An 11,867-nucleotide genomic window follows, 5' to 3' on the forward strand; every position below is an offset into this window, starting at 1 on the left:
GTTGTTAAGACACAAACAGCTTACAGATGGTAGGAAATTAAGGTCACAGTTATGAAAACTTAGGACACTAAAAAGGCTTTTCTACTGACTGAAAAACACCAAAATAAAGATGCCCAGGATCCCTGCTCATCTGTGTGAACGTGCCTTAGGCATGCTGCACGGAAGGATGAGGACTGCAGATGTGGTCAGGGCAATATATTGCAATGTCCGTACTGTGAGACGCCTAAGATAGCGCTGCAGGGAGACAGGACGGACAGCTGATCATCCTCACACTGGCAGACCACGTGTAACAACACCTGCACAGGATCGGTATATCCGAACATCACACCTGCGGTACAGGTACAGGATGGCAACAACAACTGCCCGAGTTACACCAGGAACGCACAATCACTCCCATCAGTGCTCAGACTGTCCGCAATAGGCTGAGAGAGGCTGGACTGAGGGCTTGTAGGCCTGTTGTAAGGCAGGACCTCACCAGACATCACCGGCAACAACGTCACCTATGGGCACAAACCCACCGTCACTGGACCAGACAGGAATGGCAAAAAGTGCTATTTGACAAGTCACGGTTTTGTCTCACCAGGGGTGATGGTCAGATTCGCGTTTATCGTTGAAGGAATGAGCGTTACACCGAAGCCTGTAGTCTGGAGCGGGATCGAGGTGGAGGGTCCGTCATGGTCTGGGGCAGTGTGTCACAGCATCATCAGACTGCCTGCAATGACAATAAGCTATCTCAACGCTGTGCATTACAGGGAAGACATCCTCCTCCCTCATGTGGTACCCTGCTCATCCTGACATGACCCTCCAGCATGACAATGCCACCAGCCATACTGCTCATTCTGTGCGTGATTTCCTGCAAGACAGGAATGTCAGTGTTCTGCTATGGCCAGCAAAAGCCTGGATCTCAATCCCTTTGAGCACGTCTTGGACCTGTTGAATCGGAGAGTGAGGGCTAGGGCCATTCCCCCCAGAAATGTCCGGGAACTTGCAGGTGCCTTGGTGGAAGAGCGGGGTAACATCTCACAGCAAGAACGGGCAAATCTGGTGCAGTCCATGAGGAGAAATGCACTGCAGTACTTAATGCAGCTGGTGGCCACACCAGATACTGACTGTTACCCTTTGTGACCCCGCTTTGTTCAGGGACACATTTTTCCATTTTTGTTAGTCACGTGTCTGTGAATCTTGTTCAGTTTATGTCTCAGTTTTTGAATCTTGTTTATGTTCATACAAATATTTACACATGTTAAGTTTGCTGAAAATAAACACATTTGACAGTGAGAGGATGTTCTTCTGTTGCTGCTGAGTTTATATACAATAGCCTATAGCCTACTTTCAAAGGACCAAAATAAGACAAAAATACATATTCTACAACACAAAGTGGATTTGATTGTTGTTTAAAATATTCAACCATGTCCTTTGCCCAGTAATTTAATTTGTACTAGGCTAATTAAGAATACATTTGTGGAACAATGCACAAGCACACTAACAAACAAGCAGTTTTCTTTATGCCAACAACGTCAAAAAAATTTTCTCCTTTGTTACGTTCTGTAATGATCTTACAGCTGAGAGGCTAAGTGGCATCAATTGTTTGTTACTCTGTCATCTTTATCCAACAAGTAACAGGAGATTTTAAAAAGTTATCAAACAGCAGGTTAATCAATTCAGTTAATTGTCTCTCTTGACAGACTGTACAAAACTTCCAGTTTTTGCACACATGGGAGTCAAGCCCCCACTCTCAGAATGGTGATGATATTCAGCAGAACAGAACAGACCTCTAGACTCTGTGATATTGGTCATTGCACTCCTTTCCAGCTAAAATGCAGGGATGCCCATCACAGTCTCATCTATTGTGGTATCATCTTTTTTTCAGCTGCTCTTTAAACACTGGCAAAAGAGAATCTACTTGCCGGCTGATACCCTTTAGTATTGGCGTTGAATCTTCTTGCCTGCTATTCAGCATCTCTATGACTGTTTCCTAACCTGCTCTATTTAAACACGTTCTATCTTGAGCACTAGTGTTTGTGCACATTTACAGTTAAGTTATGGCTAACTGGCTCTATGACTAACTTCTATAATATACACGTGATAGCCCTGTCCATTTATGATGTTATTCATTCAGCACCTTATATCCACATTCAGTAGTCGTCCTAGTTAACCATGTCTGCTAAATTCAGCATGAATGTGATTTGGATGTTATAAAATTATTTTTGGACTGCATGGAAACATTGTTCAAACCAATTATGCCAGGGTCATTATGATTACTTTTTCTCTTTCTGTCTTAAGTGGATTTTCGTATGTCTCCTTCTTTCATCACTCCTGGCGAACTTTCTTCCACAGTGGTCACAAGAAAATGGTTTTTCTCCAGTGTGTGTGCGGATGTGCGTAGTGAGGTGGTCGCTGCGACTGAAACTGCGCATGCAGACCCGACATGGGAAGGGTTTGTGTCCTGTGTGGATTCTGACGTGTCTGCTCAGCTCGTCCGACCGAGAGAACCTCCTGTCGCAGCTCTCTGCCGGGCAAGGGTATGGTCGCTCATGGACAGGCGTTTTGCTCGAGCGGTTTGGATACTTTCTCGGCCTCGGTATTGGCCTCAGGGGTACATTTGGAGTGTTGTAGGGATTGGGTTGACAAGGGCCCTCTGTCGCAGGTCCCACACGTGTAAAATTCCTTATTGTGTTCAGAGGTGTCAGAGGTGGTGGAAGCCTCAGCGAGTTCAGTGAATATGGTAACACTTTCCTGTCAGGAAAAGCCTGGATGTCTCGTTGGCAATTTGGCTGGTAGAACCCGCTGTAGTCAGGCATGATGGTTAAGAGCGCACTGTCCACTGTCGACTTTGGTGACGTGTATGAGTGGGACGGCTGTTGGTAGGACATGGGGCAGGTCGAGGTTGCCAGGTAGGTTGATTGGTCCTGGTACATTTCCCTGCTACAAGAGTAAGATGATGGAGCATACATGTGGTTTATATCATGTTGACTCTGCGCCATGGTGCAGCTCACGAACCGTGAGGCTTTATGCGTAAAGGTTCTGTGGTTCAGGCGAGGGCGAGGCAGACACCGGGGAGGAAGCTGCTGTCGTTAAATCACAAACGACTTATTGAAGCCCCTGGGATTCCGGTGTCCTTGTATGCAACAGGCTGAGTGCGCGGGGGCTGCGTAAAGTTGCTCTGGAAAGACAACTCGAAATTGTCCTTTTCTTCACTCAAACGATCACCTGCGGAGCAAAGAAAAAGTACTGTTAGATATGTGGCCAAAACATTTTTTATTGTGACTTTTACGCACGGGTTTTTCATTTTATGCATGGGTTTTTCGCTTGCGGTTGAGCACCAATTTGTGGTTTTGTAATGGGTACGAATTAAGTTTCATGTCACATAGTGCTTTCTAAAAAATACATTGGCTTACTATAGCAGACAATGAATCTATTGGATTAATATTGACCAATCATTTGGATTATTCTCCTCAATTTACGATCATCTCAAATGACTAATAATGCATTTGAATACTGACATTTCAGTAAGGTTGATGAGAACACCTGGCTTCCCTTCCATTGGCTAGAGCAGCGAAATTGAAATGAATCTTTTCTAAATAAGCTTTATCTAATTGGCTGTGCTGTTTCTACAATGACTCAACTTTTAACCCAGTTCCGTCTCTGGCAATGATACGGATATGACCTCTTCCTTTGAGTAAATTCCCTCGTGAATGTCGTGTAAAAAAAACACAGATTGGTACCCACATTTTATCCATGGTTTTAGCTGTCATTTATTTTACCAAGAGTATGCGCTTCAAGCCTTTACGTGCCTTTACGCACTCAATATATAACCTTCAAATCCAGTGATGTATTCTCTGCCATAGCCTATAGTGTCGCCTACGCATGACAAATATAATATAATATCGTTGTATTATGGGGATTCAATATTGTAGTTTGAATTTGAAGGGAGTCTCTTAATAATGTCTCTTGACGTCACTGGCCATCCAAGGACTAGGTGATTAAAACGGGGAAAAAACCGGGCTAGGATTAGGCCTCAAGCTTGATTACAACATCAAAGAACACTTGTCAATTAATTAAAAAAATACATGACAAATTAGTTTTCTTTTTGCATGGTATTTGTTAGCCTGGTTCAGTTGAGTAAATATTACCATGTAAAGTTTATTTCCCATTTTATTGTCTATATAATAATCGGCATGCTGACAAAAGCTTACAGGAACTCTGGTAACACTTCACCAAAAATGGATTCAACTGGTGTAATAGATGACACCCACTTTCTACTGATATTAAATACATCCGGTAAATTGCATACATGAAATATAGAGTCGTGGGAAGGAAGAAGCACACACAGAGGCATATGATAAGAGCGATTTTATGTGCAACAATTGAAATTTGAATTGGTCAAAGTTCTATAGCTACCTAAAACATTTTTGGGGGAAATAATCAGTGTAGGATAAACAAAAAATGTATGAAGGTATATGCTTTAGAATGCTTTATAAGGCATGTGCTTCATATCACCCCATAAAGTTGGAACATTTGTACCCAGTGAACAGGATGGTCATTAGATAGACTATTAATCTTTCTTGAGTTATGGGTTGCCAACCTGTATGGACTGAAAGTATGTATGACATAGCTGCACCTACTCTACATCCCACACTATTGAAGGGATCATCTTGGGACTCCTTCCTCTCTTCTCATCAAGCTGCCCTCATTCAGTGTAAATTACATATGGCTGATGTCTGTAGGCATACTGTGCATGTGACAAGGTTGTTGATCCAAGGGCTGTGGCAGTTAGTAACAAAGCAAGAGGAGGCCCTTTAAACAAAATGCCTGCACGTCCACTATGACACACAGGTAATGAGACTTCTCCTTACACAAGTAGATAATCCTGAGGCCGCATTTATTGTAGCTGGGGATTTTAACCAAGCAAATTTGAGGAAAACACTACCGAAAATCTACCAACATATTGACCGTAGTACTGTGCTGGAAAAACATTGGACCACTGCTACTCAACTTTTCGAAATGCCTACAAGGCCCTCCCCTGCCCTCCCTTCGGCAAATCTGATCATGACTCCATTTTTCTTCTCCTTCCTATAGGCAGAAACCTAAACAGGAAGTACCCATGCTAAAGTCTATTCAACGCTGGTCTGACCAATCAGAATCCATGCTTCAAGATTGTTTTGATCACACGGACTGGGATATGTTCAGGGTAGCCTCTGAGAATAACATTGACAAATACACAGATATGGTGACTGAGTTCATCAGGAAGTGTATAGGAGATGTTGTATCCACTGTGACTATCAAAACCTACCCAAACCAGAAACCGTGGATAAATGGAAGCATCCTCGCAAAACTGAAAGCGAGAACCACCGAATTTAACAATGGCAAGGTGACTGGGAATATGGCCGAATACAAACAGTGTAGTTATTCCATCCGTAAGGCAATCAAACAGGAAAAACGTCAGTACAGAGACAAAGTGGAGTCGCAATTCAACGGCTCAGACACAAGACATGTGGCAGGATCTACAGACAATCACGGACTACAAAGGGAAAACCAACCATGTCGCGGACACTGATGTCTTGCTCCCTGACAAGCTAAACACCTTCTTCGCCCGCTTTGAGGATAACACAGTGCCACCAACGCGGCCCGCTGCCTAGGACTGTGGGCTCTCCTTCGTGGCCGGCGTGAGTAAGACATTGAAACGTGTTAACCCTCGCAAGGCTGCTGGCCCAGACAACATCCATAGCCCCGTCCTCAGAGCATGTGCAGACCAGCTGGCTGGAGTGTCTACAGACATATTCAATCTCTCCCTATCCCAGTCTGCTGTCGCCTCTTGCTTCAAGATGCCCACCGTTCCTGTACCCAAGAAAGCAAAGGTAACTGAACTAAATGACTATCGCACCATAGCACTCACTTCTGTCATCATGAAGTGCTTTGAGAGTCTAGTTAAGGATCATATCACCACTACTTTACCTGACATCCTAGACCCACTTTCTTTCTTATACAAAATGTGTCTGACATGTTCCTAATGACATCATCTATGTGTATTCCTATTTGTGAAACCTTCAACATATTCCACAATAGACTAGTTAGTGTATGTAATTTGTTATAGCACATATGACTATGTAGGAAACACAAAAACAATTGTCCATAGGCTTTTTAACACAGGCAACAACTTGTCCACCTAAAAATGATAGACCTACTTAAATAAGACATCCCAATGACTAGTGGGTAGTTTAGGAACGGTCTTCCCTACCTAACTCCCCTTTCCCCTTGCAGTGGGGGAAATTAACCCAATTGTTCCCTTTTTAACGCCCACAGTTACAAAAATGTTAGTGTATTGGGTGAATGCCTCTTCCCTCTGGCAGATGGGAGTTTTTCCAGGTCCAGTGTCCGGTCGTTATTCTGCACAGCGTGCCTCCGTGGGGAATGGTGCCCTCCCTGCACCCCACGCCCACGCCCCGCCACATTGAGTGGGATTTAGAGGGGGGCGTTTTGTGTTGCCTATGCCTGTGTCACCTAGGGGTCTGGAGACCCCTGCATGACGATTAATCAAATGTCATGTGTGGTTTTTGTTATTATGAATCTTTGTTTTATAACACTTTTTTTGTAAAATAGGTAATACATGCGTGAATTTGATTTGAAGATATGTTTGAGGTTTGCAGTAAAATTTCTTATATATTAAAAACAGACCAGAGAATATACATTCATAAATGCATGTATTGCAAATGTGATGAATGTATGTCTTGATGTGTTTGAATCACCCATGACTTGAATCTTTTATAGTACAGTATTGTTATTGTACATCACTTACATTTACATTTACTTTCAGAACCCTTTATTGTGAAATTGAGGCCTGATTGTTTGTCAAGTATTTTGAGCATCAATAAACTACAACATTCGAATGATAGTCTATTACCATGCAGCCTACCAATACATAGTGGCACTCGTGATAAGTAGTATGTGTACAGTGACATACTGTGCTTCGTCAAGAGTGAGTTGTATTTGTAATAGATCCTGATGATACTAGCTTAATTTCATACCTAACAGTTTACATATAGAGTATATATTGTAAAGGTGTTGATTACATGTGCATTTTAAAAGTGATCTATTCTACTTTCTTTTTTTTTACAAGCTTAAAACAACGATACTGTTACTATGGGCCTGTTTCCTGGACACAGATTGAGATTCTCCATAGCATTTTAGTCCAGGACTACATTTCATCTATGTCTGGGGAATCTGGCCCTAAGAAAATAGGAGACAAAAAAAAACAAAAAAAACAGCTGAAACAGCCCCTCAATTGCTTACCTGTAATAGCCCCCGAGACAGTGATAGCAGGGCCTCAGATAGATGGAGAGAGAGATGCTTCTGCTGTGGCAGTCCCCTAACATCTGATCAACCAAAGTTACCGACTAGATTACTCCTTACTCCTCTGACTGATGGAAAAAAGAAACAATAGGATTGTTCCCACTTCACTTTGCTTCCACCCTCGCAGTTAAAATGGTTATGATAATGAAGTGGATTTGTTAGACCCAGCAGATTGTAAAAGAAAAGGTCTCTTTGATCGGAGGAACCGGAGGTGTTTGGGTCACTCAAACCCCATGCCTGGGGCGTGGCCTGGGGGACAGCTGCTCTCATGACGACGAAACTCCAGGAGAGGCTCATCTCAGAGACCCAGCGACCATCTATGCAGGATTCATATCCAAACAACACAGTTTTAGATTACTCCATTTCGCTACATTATAATTGGGGTATGTGCTCATGTGTTCATGATATACCCTCATTCTCTTCATATCCTCCACCAGCTGCCCATGTGATTTTGGATAGGAAAAACAGAAGATGCATGCAATGTGCTTTTATTAGTTTTCCCCCTTTTGATTACCTAGATAATGTGTTTATTATTGTACTAAAAGTGAGTAAATCAGTGGACTGTGTGACCATTGAGGACTGGGATGAGTTGCCCTTTTCCGCCATCGTTTATAAACACAGGCTCAGATTATTTAAAGAAAGTGCTTAATTGCTGAGTAGTCACACCGGGGTAGGAAAATTGTGTGTGTGTGGTGAGAGAGAGAGAGAGAGAGAGAGAGAGAGAGAGAGAGCAAAATGAGGGAATACCCCCCCCCTAGGTTGAGTGGGTGGATGCCCCACTGGAGATGGATGACTGCTCTGCAAGGCTGATGGGTGGTGTTATGTCATAAAATATGAGACAAAGATTGCAGGGAGAGGAGGTTTCTCTTGGCAAGTAAAACAAAGAATCTGTTGACAGAGGTGTAGGGCAGAACTGAATTGACTCACAGCTAGTTACTTTAACTTATTGTTGGGAAACATGATCAAATACTAGAACAATGAATTATTGAAAACAATTATATCAAACATTGTCCTATACATCTTGTCCCTTCTCTAATTTAGAATATCCAATCTATTTTCTCTATTATTCATAATCATGTTGTATTTCAACAGTCAGACATAACAAACAATAAATCAACTCTGTTGAAGGCAAATTATTGAGCAAGCACAGAAGGATGGGTTATTTTCTTGCTGAGGTTTATCACATGAATTAAGCACAGAGACTAGGCTCTTGTTTTCAATGGTACACTTCACCAGTCCAGTGCATGTGCTTATAACAAATTTCATCTCAAACAGTTGTTCATCTACCTCAATATGATAGCTGTATGACGACCTACTAAATGTCTATTCAAGGATATTGGCACTAGATGGAAGTGTGCTCCTCAAATGGCTCATATTGTGTTTCTATAGCTAGGTTTCCATCAAATTGGGGACAAATTTCCATGCGAATATTCTAAAATATGCATAAAATAAAATATGCACATTTTTTCACCGGTGGTGTTTCCACCAAACCTACTTGTTGCAGATAGAAAAAACAGTGCGTGATGACGTAGTGCACACAACATGTACTTTATCACTTTAGATATTTATTTGGTACATGAAATAATGTGTTTCTATCGCAGTTTTCAACTCTACCAATAGTTTTGTCACAAAAACTGTTGGGTTAAATAGTGAATTCCAAATGGTCTTGGCACATGTGCTCTACCCAACAGCTCGCAAATAGTGTGTTTAGGCTAGTCTACATGATGAGATTATGGTTAAGAGCCAGAATATTTGTCAAACGGCAGTCAAGCATGTTTATTGGAAAGGAGCATCAAGATCACAGTGCACTTTCACCATCCAGGGAAGTACGTCATAAATTGTTGCAGCCTGGTCTCATACACTAGACGTAACATAGTAAACGTACATTAGTGACTGCCAAATTTTGTCTGGTATGTTTACGTTAGAAAGATTGTTACTTAAGGCAAAAACGAAAGTAGGGTGGCTGGATGTGAGTTCGAATCTCATCACAAACAACTTTAGTATTGTAGCTAATTAGCAACTACTTACTAATTTTTAGCTACTTAGCATATTAGCTAAGCCTTCCCCTAAACCGGCGGCAGGGTAACCTAGTGGTTAGAGCGTTGGACTAATAACCGAAAGGTTGCAAGGTCAAATCTCCGAACTGACAAGGCCCTCGTTCTGCCCCTGAACAGGCAGTTAACCCACTGTTCTTAGGCTGTCATTGAAAATAAGACTTGCCTAGTTAAATAAAGGTTAAAAAAAAACTTTTAGCTAGCCATAACTTAACCCTGAGCATAGCTAACTTTAGGTGCCTAACGTTAGCTGGCTTACTAGAATTCGTAACATATCATACGTTTTGTAAATTCGTAACATTTAATGCCAATTGTAATTCAGAACATATCTTACGAAATGGGTGAATGACATCCACACCTTAATACATACCATACGTAATACCATATCATACTAAATGGAGTGTGTCATATTTAGGAGCAGAATAATACGAAATGCTCTGAGACCAGGTTGCAGCCCAACAGCCAGAAATTTCATTTGTAGCCAAATAAACTGCATGGTTTCCAGAATCGCAGTGGAAGGACCACACACCATATCATAGTGTGACTACAAGTTTTACTTTAATATGATGGTTACTAAATCGATATTTGTGCACTGCCATTTCTCACATAATTAATTTAACCGACACAAAAAGAACCACCTTGGAAAGTTGACCCCAAAATGTTCTGTTTCCATCAGGCCTGTAATGAAACCTGGTTTATAAGGGCAAAAAAAATTATGTGATAAAGAGTTGAGTGTCAAAATTCCTGATAGTTTTTTATACAGATTCCCTCCACCAGTCAGTCAAGTAGCCACTGAGATAACAGAAATTATGTTCTGAGCTATTTGGTCAGCTTCAAGTCTGTAGGGTGACATAACTGATGAATTGATCATGTAAACATCAAACAAACAGAAACACAAAAACAGAAACGCATAACGGGTTTTTACATTTAAAGAAATGTGAAAAGGTTAAGAGTACTGATTTCATTACCTTCTTATTCTCATAGCGCATAGTATCTGGCAAAGTAATGATTTAAATCTACCTGAATAGGATCATTTTTAATTGAATTTTTTTTTTTTATGGGTGTAAAATTTAGCAAGAATTATAATCAAATTACACATACTTTTCCTCAGTGGAATACCTTGGACTATCAAAAAGAAAAAGAACATCAAGCTTGCAGATCGATGTCCCTACCAAATCTTTTTTTACCCAAGTCTAGCCGAAGATCCACCCAGAACATAGTCACATAAACAGATCAACAAAATGTAAATTTCTCATGAACATTTCGAATATACACTACATGAGCAAAAGTATGCGGCCACCTGTTCGTATAACATCTCATTCCAAAATCATGGGCATTAATATGGAGTTGGTCCCCCTTTTGCTCTTTATACCAGCATCCACCCTTTTGGGAAGGCGTTCCACTAGATGTTGGATCATTGACTTGCTTCCATTCAGCCACAAGAACATTGGTGAGGTCGGGCACTGATGTTGGGTGATTAGGCCTGGCTCGCAGTCAGCATTCCAATTCATCCCAAAGGTGTTTGATGGGGTTGAGGTGAGGGCTCTGTGCAGGCCACTCAAGTTCTTCCACATCGATCTCGACAAACCATTTCTGTATGCACTCCATACAGTTGGCAATATACATTTACGCAGGTAGCGTTCTCCTGGCATCCACCAAACCCAGATTTCCCTACGGACTGCCAGGTGGTGAAACGTTCACCACTCCAGAAAACTTGCTTCCACTGCTCCAGAGTCCAATGGCAGTGAGCTTTACACCACTCCAGCTTATGCTTGGCATTGTGCATGGTGATCTTAGGCTTGTGTGCCATGGAAACCCATTTCATGAAACTACGAACTAACAGTTATTGTGCTGATGTTGCTTCTAGAGGCAGTTTGGACCTCGGCAGTGAGTGTTGCAACCGAGGACAGCTTCAGCACTCGGTGGTCCCGTTCCGTGAGCTTGTGTGGCATTGTTGCTCCTAGATGTTTCCACTTCACAATAACCACACTTACAGTTGACTGGGGCAGCTCTAGCAGGACAGGAATTTGACAAACTGACTTGTTGGAAAGGTGATATCCTAACAAATACTTTTGTTGAACGGGTAATATCTATGAGTTATTTTAAAGTGTGTCTCTCACTTTGTATGATAAAGTCCATACCTTTGGTCAATTTACAACACATTGCAACTTCCACCTACATTTTTTGTTATCAATAATTGAGACACTTACTATGGTTGAATTGACAACTGATGGATCTGTATTGACCACAGTGTGTTTCAAACAACTGTTTTTTAAACAAATAGTCGACTTACGTTGTGAATGGCAAATTTTACAAAATGTGGGGAGAAAAAAAATGACATTGACTTCCAGTGCAATGTTTGTCATGTAAATGTTATTTGCCTTGAATCAAAGACAGTACAGTATAAAGATAGGCAGAAACTGCTTCTCCAAAATAAATCGCTGTTGGCTAGCTAAACTCATG

At 41.6% G+C, this 11,867-nt stretch overlaps 1 pseudogene; it reads right to left on the reverse strand.

The window, feature by feature from the left end:
• Positions 1–2,258: 2,258 nt before the first annotated feature.
• Positions 2,259–7,956, reverse strand: LOC110503099 (annotated as a pseudogene).
• Between the last annotated feature and the right edge of the window lie 3,911 nt (positions 7,957–11,867).

This window comes from Oncorhynchus mykiss, chromosome 23 (assembly GCF_013265735.2).
Source record: "Oncorhynchus mykiss isolate Arlee chromosome 23, USDA_OmykA_1.1, whole genome shotgun sequence".
Taxonomy (NCBI): domain Eukaryota; kingdom Metazoa; phylum Chordata; class Actinopteri; order Salmoniformes; family Salmonidae; genus Oncorhynchus; species Oncorhynchus mykiss.